This window comes from Myotis brandtii, unplaced genomic scaffold (genome assembly GCF_000412655.1).
Source record: "Myotis brandtii unplaced genomic scaffold, ASM41265v1 scaffold810, whole genome shotgun sequence".
Taxonomy (NCBI): Eukaryota; Metazoa; Chordata; class Mammalia; order Chiroptera; family Vespertilionidae; genus Myotis; species Myotis brandtii.
Genome location: NW_005371274.1, coordinates 2,419,061 through 2,428,151, shown reverse-complemented (window position 1 = coordinate 2,428,151; position 9,091 = coordinate 2,419,061). Strand labels below are relative to the sequence as shown.

General features: G+C 35.3%; 1 protein-coding gene and 1 pseudogene across 3 annotated transcripts in view; both read right to left on the bottom strand.

Moving 5' to 3' along the window:
- Positions 1-9,091, bottom strand: part of TBC1D12 (TBC1 domain family, member 12) — a 52,510-nt gene that overhangs the window by 39,157 nt on the left and 4,262 nt on the right. The window contains exons 2-4 of one of the 3 annotated variants that reach the window (XM_014531583.1): positions 7,675-7,710; positions 5,706-5,853; positions 4,371-4,415 (exon numbers count right to left, since the gene is read on the bottom strand). The gene's annotated coding sequence lies outside the window, so the exon portion shown is untranslated. The remainder of the gene's footprint in view (positions 1-4,370; positions 4,416-5,705; positions 5,854-7,674; positions 7,711-9,091) is intronic. The other 2 variants (XM_014531581.1, XM_014531582.1) reach the window with 2 other exon arrangements.
- On the bottom strand, positions 121-649 carry LOC106724378 (annotated as a pseudogene).

Here is a 9,091-nt window from a genome sequence, read left to right as displayed (position 1 = left end):
CCTCCTCCTCCTCCTCCTTCTTCTCACAAAGTTTTCTTTAATTACGCTTTGGGGGGAAGGGACACCATACTTCCACTCAATTAAGAGAAGCATTTTTATCAGCACAGAGGTCTTTTTTTATTTTTTCCCACTTATCATGCCATGAATTCATAGGGAATGGGTTCCAGCAGCTCAGGCTCCTTTCCATTGGTTCTCACAAAGTGTGTTTCTCTGGGTGGAGCAGGCTGACGCTTCAGTTGAACCCAGGTACCTTTCTCTTTGGCTTCCTTCTTTTTCCGATCATTTTCCTTCACACGTTTCAGGAAGCTATCTCGGCTCTTAGAGTGCTTAATATGCTCAATATGTACATTAATTCTCTTGGCAAGAATCTTTCCCTTAACTTGCTTGTTCACAATAATGCCCACTGCATGCTGGGTGACATTGTGGACTCTTCCAGTTTTGCCATGGTAACATTTGAGGGGCATTCCTTCTTGAACAGTGCCCATTCCCTTGATGCCCACAATATCACCTTCCTTGTAGATTTGCATGTATGTGGCCAAAGGAACAACTCCATGTTTTCTAAAAGGCCTAGGGAACATATAGCGGGTGTCTCTCCTCTTTTCCTTTGTGTTAGTCATTTTGTGAATTACTGTAAGACGGCAGTTCCAGCCGAAAGGCTATAAGCTATTTTAAAGGAAAATTTTTAGGTAGAAAGAATATAACATATGAAAACATGAATAAACAGGGCAGAGCAAAAGTAAGTTTATAGTTGCGAGCATGCAAAACAGGGTTTATTCATGTATTATTATTTACCAGCATTACCCTAATATCAAAAACAGACAAAGCCATTACAAGAAAAGAAAGCCACAGACCAGTATCTCACATAAGTATAGATGCAAATAACTTCAACAAAGTAATATTAGCAAATTGAATCCAACAATGTATAAAAAGGATTATACACTATGACCAAAGAGGATTTATACCAGATATGCAAAGCTGGCTCAACATTTAAAAATCAATTAATGTGCCCCTGCTGTTGTTGCTCAGTGGTTAGAGCATCAGCCAGTCTATCTAAGGGTGTTGGGTTTAAATCCCAGTCAAGGGCATGTACCTGGGCTGCAGGTTCGATCGGAGTGTGTGTGGGAGGCAACCAATTGATATGTCTCTCTCAGATTGATGTGTCTCTTTCACATCAATGTTTCTCTCTCTCAAAGTCTTTCTCTCTCTTTCCAGCCTTTCTCCCTCCTTCTGTCCCACTGTGTCTTAAAAAAAAAAAATCAATGGAAAAAATATCCTCAGTGAGGATTAAGAAACAAAACAAAATCAATTAGTGTAATCCATCACAACACCCTAAAGAAGAAAAACTACATGATCATATTAATATACACAGAAAAAGCTTTTGACAAAATTCAACACCCACTCATAACAAAAAATCTAATTTGGAAAAGAAGGATATTTCCTCAACTTGATAAAGAATATCTACCAAAAAACCTGTAGCTAATTTAATGGTGAAAAACTTAAAACTTTCTTGCTAAGATCAAGAACAAGACAAGGAAGACCTCTCCCACCACTTCTTGTCAACATCTATAGGAAATTCTAGCTAATACAATAAGAAGAGAAAGGGAAATAAAGATATATTGATTGGGAAGGAAGAAATAAAACTGTCTTTGTTTGCAGATGCCTGTATAGAAAATCCAAAGAAAAACAGACAAAACAAAACAAAAAAAAACATGAATAAGCAATTATACCAACATTGAAGGATACAAGGAAAGTCAATCACTTTCCTATATAGTACCAGCAATGAACAAATGAAATTTGAAATTTAAAATAAATTGATATTTACATTAGCATCAAACAGAAATAGGTATAAATCTAATAATGTATGCAAAACTCTAACAAAAGATATCAAAGAAGAACTAAATAAATGGATAGTCCATGTTCATGGATAGATCAGTATTGTCAAGATGTCAGTTCTTCCCAACTTATCTATGGATTCAACACAATCCCAATCAAAATCCCAGCAAGTTATTTTGTGAATAGTGACAAAATGATTCTAAAATTTATATGTAGAGGCAAAAGACCCCGAATAATAAACTCAATACTGAAGGAGAATAAAGTTGAAAGATGAATACTACTTAATTTCAAGACTAACTACAAAGCTACAGTAATCAAGACAGCATGGGACTGACAAAATAGACAGATAAATCAATAGAATAGAACAGAAAGCCCATAAATAGACACATAAATATAGTCAACTGATCTTTGACAAAGGAGCAAAGGCAATATAAGGGATCAAAGACAGTCTTTTCAATAAATGGTGCTGAATACTGGACATCTATATGCAAAAAGAATGAACCAAGACACAGAACTTAAACTCTTCATATTTCATAAAATTAACTCAATAGGTTGAAATGTAAAATAAAAATACTATAAAACTACTAGAGGATAGGAGAAAACCTAGCTGACCTTGGATATGATAATGAATTTAGATAAAAAGGCATAATCCATGAAATAAATGAGAAGCAGGACTTCATTAATTTTAAAAACTTTTGGCTCTGTGAAAGACACTGTCAAGAAAATTAAAAGAAGCCACAAAGTGGAAGGAAATATCTTCAAAAGGTATATTTGATAAAGGACTGTTTTGTAAGATATACAAAGAACTCCTAAAAGTTTATTGAGTTCTGTTCTTATTGTTTTTAGGAAAATTAACAATCCAAATTAAATTGGCAAAAGATCTGGAGACATTTCAGTAAAGAAGATATATAGATGGCAAGTAAATACATGAAAAGATGTTTTGAACCTCATATGTTAATAGGAAATTGCAAATTAAAACGAGATACTACTACATATCTAATAGAATGGTCAAAATCCCAAACACTGCCCTAGCCAGTTTGGCTCAGTGGATAGAGCGTCGGCCTGCGGACTGAAGGGTCCCAGGTTCGATTCCGGTCAAGGGCATGTACCTTGGTTGCGGGCACATCCCCAGTAGGGGGTGTGCAGGAGGCAGCTGATCAATGTTTCTCTCCCATCGATGTTTCTAACTCTCTATCCCTCTCCCTTCCTCTCTGTAAAAAATCAATAAAATATATTTTAAAAAAAAAATCCCAAACACTGACAACACAAAATGCTGGTGAGGATGTGGAACAATAGGAACTCTCATGCTTTGCTAGTGGGAATACAAAATGGTCTAGCCACTTTGGAAAACAATTTGGCTGCTGCTTTCAAAACTAAACATCCTCTTATCATATGATCCAGCAATCAGACTTCTTAGTATTTACCCAAATGAAATAAAAACTTACATCATATGAAAACCTGCACACAAATGTTTATAGCAGCTTTAGTCATTATTGCCAAACTTGGAAGCAACCAAGCTGTACTTCAGATGTGAATGGATAAATGAACTGTGGCACATCCAAACATTAAAATATTACTCAACACTAAAAAGAAATGAGCTATCAAGCCATTAAAAGACTTAAAAGAAACAAATGCATATTGCTAAGTGAAAGAAGCCAATATGAAAGGGCTATATACTGTATTATTCCAACTATTTAACATTCTGAAAAAGGCAAAACTATGGAGCCAAGTAAAAAGATAATTGGTTGCCAGGGATTTAGGGGCATATGAAAGGATATATAGGCAGGGGAGAAAGGATTTTTAGGGCAATGAAATGATTCTGTATGATACGAATAATAGTGAACACATGTCATTATATACATTCATCAAAACCCACAGAACAGAGAATGTACAGCACAGAGAGTGAACTCTAATGTAAACTATGGGCTTTGGGTGATAATGATGTATTAATGTAGGTTCACTGATTGTAACAAATGTAGCACACTGTGTGGAGGAGGTTGTGGGTGTGTAGGGACAGAGTGTATATAGAAACTCTCTGTACTTTCTGCTCAATTTTGCTGTGAATCCAGAACTGCTCTAAAAAATAAAGTTTATTAATTTAAATACACACAAATGCAAATTGAACCATAACATACAAAATGGATATTATGACTAACTGAAGTTTATCCAAGGAACACAAAGTTGGTTTAACAATAAAAAAACTTTTACAACTTAATAAGAAAAATGGCCAAACAGACTTTATCTGATCTTTGCCTCATCTGAATGAATGAAAAAACTATATAACTAGTGCCAACCAGGCACCTAAGAGACACGAATTCAAATCTATGAAGGATGGCATCACCTTAGCCTTCAAACTGTTTTCTATATATAATGTTTCAAATATTATGTCCAGCACCCAAGCAAAGGTAACTAGGCACATACAGAGATAAAATAGCATCTAACAAAAACTAGCAGGACCAATATTCAATATAAACAGATCTACAGAATTTCCAGACATTGGAATTATCAGACACAGGCTATGAAACAACTATACTTACTATGTTTTAAGGAGATAAAGGCCAAGCTTGAAATTCAGCAGGGAACTGTAAAAAGTGATATAGCAGGATTTGAAAAAGAATCAACTAGAAACAAGAATTGAAAAACACAAAATTGACATTAAGAACCCAATGTATGTGGCCAAGGATCTATATCCTTAACACATTCTCTAGGTAATCCACTGTGTTTGGGAACCAGAATCATAGACTAATTTTAATGTCCTCATTTGCAAACCCACCCTTTTCTAATATAGCTTGTATAATACCTCCATAATTACTTTTCTAATATATGAATTAGACATATCAGTGCCTTATTTCATAGTATTTTTGATAAAACCCAATTCTGTAAACCTTGTGGCTAATGACCCTTGACCTGATATACTGGTCTGCTAACTAATCAAGTCTGTGCATCCCTGGTTTGCTTATTCTGGAATGGTTTTCCCAACCTTGTCTACTTGGTGAACTACTACTAGTATACTTCACAACATACTCACATGGTGTATCTGAGCAGAATTAATCATTCATCAGTACTCTCATACTTTGTCCAAAACTCAGCTACAGCACTCACCACATTAAAATTATATATGAATCTCTCCACCACCTATCCTCCACACACAGTTATACTGGAATAACTCAAAGGTTAGGAGTCATATTTACTTATATCCCAAGAATCCAAACCATGACTAATGTATTAAACACAGTAAATGTATGTTAAATAAATTACATATTCATTGCAATGAAAGCCAGACAATCTTAGAGAAGAATGTAGGGTCAGTTCAAGAATTTTGTCCTTCAATTTCTGCCAGAGAAAAGGCTTAGAGTTTGCTACCACATTCTGATGCCTTGGAATCTGCAGCTAAAGAGATCTATCAAAAAGGTATACTAGGAGGCAAGATGAAAAAAGATCAAACTCTGGGTTCAAATGGAGGGTAGTAGGAGTCTTTGAATAGCTTCTGAAAGAAGTAAAATATGCTCTGGTCAGGTGGCTTACTGGATTGGAATGTAGTCCCTAAGGGTTGCAGGTTTGATTCATGATCAGGGCACATGCCTGGATTGTGGGTTTGATCCCCGTAGGGGCACATGCGGGAGGCAACCAATCAATGTTTCTCACATTCATGTTTCTCTCTCTCAAATCAATGAACATGTCCTCTAGTGAGGATGAAAAAAAAAGAAATAAAATATGGAACTGGGGAAATAAAGAATAGAATAGGAACATCTCTTTCAAAGACAATATGAAAACCAAAATAGCCTAATATATATAAACCAAAATAGCCAATGTGAACATTTCTACCACCTCAAGACCACGTCTGCTCAAGATAAAGAGGTTCTCTTCCTCACCTTGAACCAAGAGCCAGGGAAACCACCTTGCTTGGAGTAGGGGGGTGAAGGTTATGCTGATTATGATGCCTTTACTAATTCTAAATTTTCTTCCTTGAGAAGCATTTCATATCTCTCCGGCATATAGCAGTGCTTTAGAAAACTTTATCTTGGAAAAATTAGCACAATTTTAAGAAAATATTGATTTATTGATTTCAGAGAGGAAGGAGGGGAGGGGGGAGGGAGAGAGAGAGAGAGAGAGAGAGAGAGAGAGAGAACACATCAATAATGAGAGAGACTCACTGATCAACTGCCTCCTGCACGCTCCCTACTGTGGACTGAGCCCGAAACCCAGGCATGTGCCCTGATCAGGAATGGAACCATGACTTCCTGGCTCATAGGTGGACACTCACCACTGAACCACACCAGCTGGGCAGCACAATTTTGTTTAGTCTAATTTGAAGCCTAACATAATATACAAGTCTGACTGACATAAAAATAGAATGAATACAACTTTTACTATAACTTTGATACTCAAACTGTATTTATGGAATCAAATCACAGGTAGTCAGAGTGTTTTCAAACTGCAACCCCTTTCCAAGTCTGTCTCGTATAAAAGGAACAAATTCTCCCCCCCAAATCCCATCCTATTCAATTTGAGAACTTGTTTTTACTCTTTTAGTTTAACTAATTTAAACTTCTCTCTCAAAGTTCATACTTCTTCCCTCTCCCAGAAGCTCAGGCCTAGAGGTGTTATAAATTCCTTTCTCAATCTTCGGATCACACAAATTAACATTTATAAAATTAACTTATTCTTACATAGGTAAGACAATAATTTATCATGAACTATAAATAAAGAACACACATGCAGCTGCAAAGATAGTTATTCACTACCTTTTTAAGGTGACAATACATTAGGTAAATAAAAGTGAAAATAAACATGCAAGGCTGTAACATTTTTAAGGACTTTTCAAAAATAAATTCTGAACACTGTCCAGCCCCTCCACAACTTAACCATCATGAAGGAAGTCACTAAGTCAAATTAAACACCCAAGATAATATATTTCTGCATAATGAAAGCCAATGAACTCTACTAAAATGTTCTAATACTTTACACACCAATAAAGTTAGTAACCAAAATATAAAGCTTTCAAAATGTTATATATTTAGCTGCTGCTCATAAAGCACATGTATTCAAGTTCTTGCTGTTATTGTTCCTGCAGTAAAAAACTTCCAAAGCAAAGGTTTAACTGAGGAGGGTAACATATTCTACTTTTACACAATTTAAAGTGCTGAGATTAAGAAATCAGTGTAATGTCTTAAAACTTTTTTCTTGCTAGTCAAAAGTTACATGAAAGTGATTCAATCATTGAACTAAAACTTCACTCAGAAAAAATACATGAACAATTAAAAACTTGAAACATCATCTAAGTACTACAATCTCATTTTCTCATTTAAAATGCCAATATATAGAGCACTGGCCAGCGGACTGAAGAGTCCTGGGTTTGATTCCAGTCAAGGGCATGTACTTCAGTTGTAGGCTCCATCCCGGCCCTGGTTGGCACCTGGGAGGCAACCAGTCAATATGTCTCACTCGCATCGATGTTTCTCTCTGTCTCTGTCTCTGTCTCTCCCCTCCACTCTCTCTAAAAGTCAAAAAATATCCTTGGGTCAGGATTAACAAAAAAAAAGATGTCAATATAAAAGCAGTACCTAGCAAAAACATAAATTACTTTCTATTGAAAGATTGTCAGTTTGACATAAATAGGGTATATATTCAATCTAGTATGAAATCATGTTACAATTAAACATAACATGACTCATTTATAATCATTTCACTTGCAGTTTGGATCTCACAAGATAAACTATGTAGCTATCTTCAAATTTTGGCCTATTAATTTAGAAAAAAACAAAAACTCAGGTCAATTGAACTACAATATAATTGAAATACTATTTATAATTAATTGATGCAATTTTTAACATGGCTCACCAACTGGTTGAAAGGCCACAAGCAGGAATTTCACACCTGCAAGAGAACACATGCAATAATCCTCATAAAATAACATTATGAAATATTCATGTGATTTGGGAAGTGAGTATCAAGTTAAATGCCAAACTTGAATCAGTTCGATTTTGCTCTTATCCTAAAATAATTTTTATGTTTCTTTCATGTTAACATGGGGAGCTAAACTTGATGAGATCTTTAATAAAACTTATTATAAGAATACAATTAAAAATATTTAACTTAGTTATCTTTCACCTATGAACTTCATGTATCTGTGAAAAACTACAGATATAGAAAATGTAAAGTTAAGTAAAGCAAAACAAAATATACATAGACACATAAATACAGAGACACTGTTTTAGAAATGTGACAGAAAAATATATGTTACACTATATATTAAAAAATATACACATATAAAAGTAATTATATGTTTTCCACATAAAAATACATTTTAAAAGGTCTAAAAATGTGAAGGGAAAGTAAAATGAGACATATCTTCCTATAATGTTTTCCATTTTACAGAGAAAATATAATCATGTATTTGTGTAATTAACAATTATTAGAGAAAAAAGTTTATAAAGCAAACCTTACTTTTCTATATATTAGTTTATAATCTTATGTCTTTCCACTGAAAAAAGTGTGGCCCAATACATAATCATACAAATACTTAAAAATATGATAACTACTTTCTGAATATCTGCTTTAAAATAATTATTCTATAAAATAATACTAGTACTCTAATCTCCTATTAAATCTTACTGTTTTGTCACTCAAAAAGCAAGTAAGGCAAGTTTAAAAAGCTCAAAGGAATTTACTTTTCCATAGTACTTTTGGCATTGCTCACTTTTTCAGGCAGATTTATACTGGAATTACTAGCTATCTTCATTTTTCTACAGCCTTACCAACTTAAGACTCTACCCTAAAACATGACAGATGTGTCCTAACATTCTTCATGGCTTTACTAACAACATTGTCATTTTTTACTTCTGATTCCAAATAAATAACATCCATTTGAAAAGAGTATGTGGTAAAGGATCTCAAAAACAGTTTTATATTCATAACTAGAGGCCCAATGTACGAAATTCATACAAGAGTAGACTTTTCTTTCCCTGGCTGCCGGCACCGGCTTCCCTCCAGCTGCCAGCAGGCACCTGGGACACAGGCTTCCTTTGCAGGCCTGGCTTTGTCTGGAAGGTCGTCCAGAAGGACGTCTGGTCTAATTAGCATATTATGCTTTTATTATTATAGACTAGAAGCCCGGTGCACAAAAATTTGTGCACTGGCGGGGGTGGGGGCGGTCCCTCAGCCCAACCTGTGCCCTCTCACAGTCTGGGACCCCTCGGGAGATAACCACCTGCTGGCTTAGGCCCGCTCCCCTGGTGGCAGATGGCACGCCCAATCC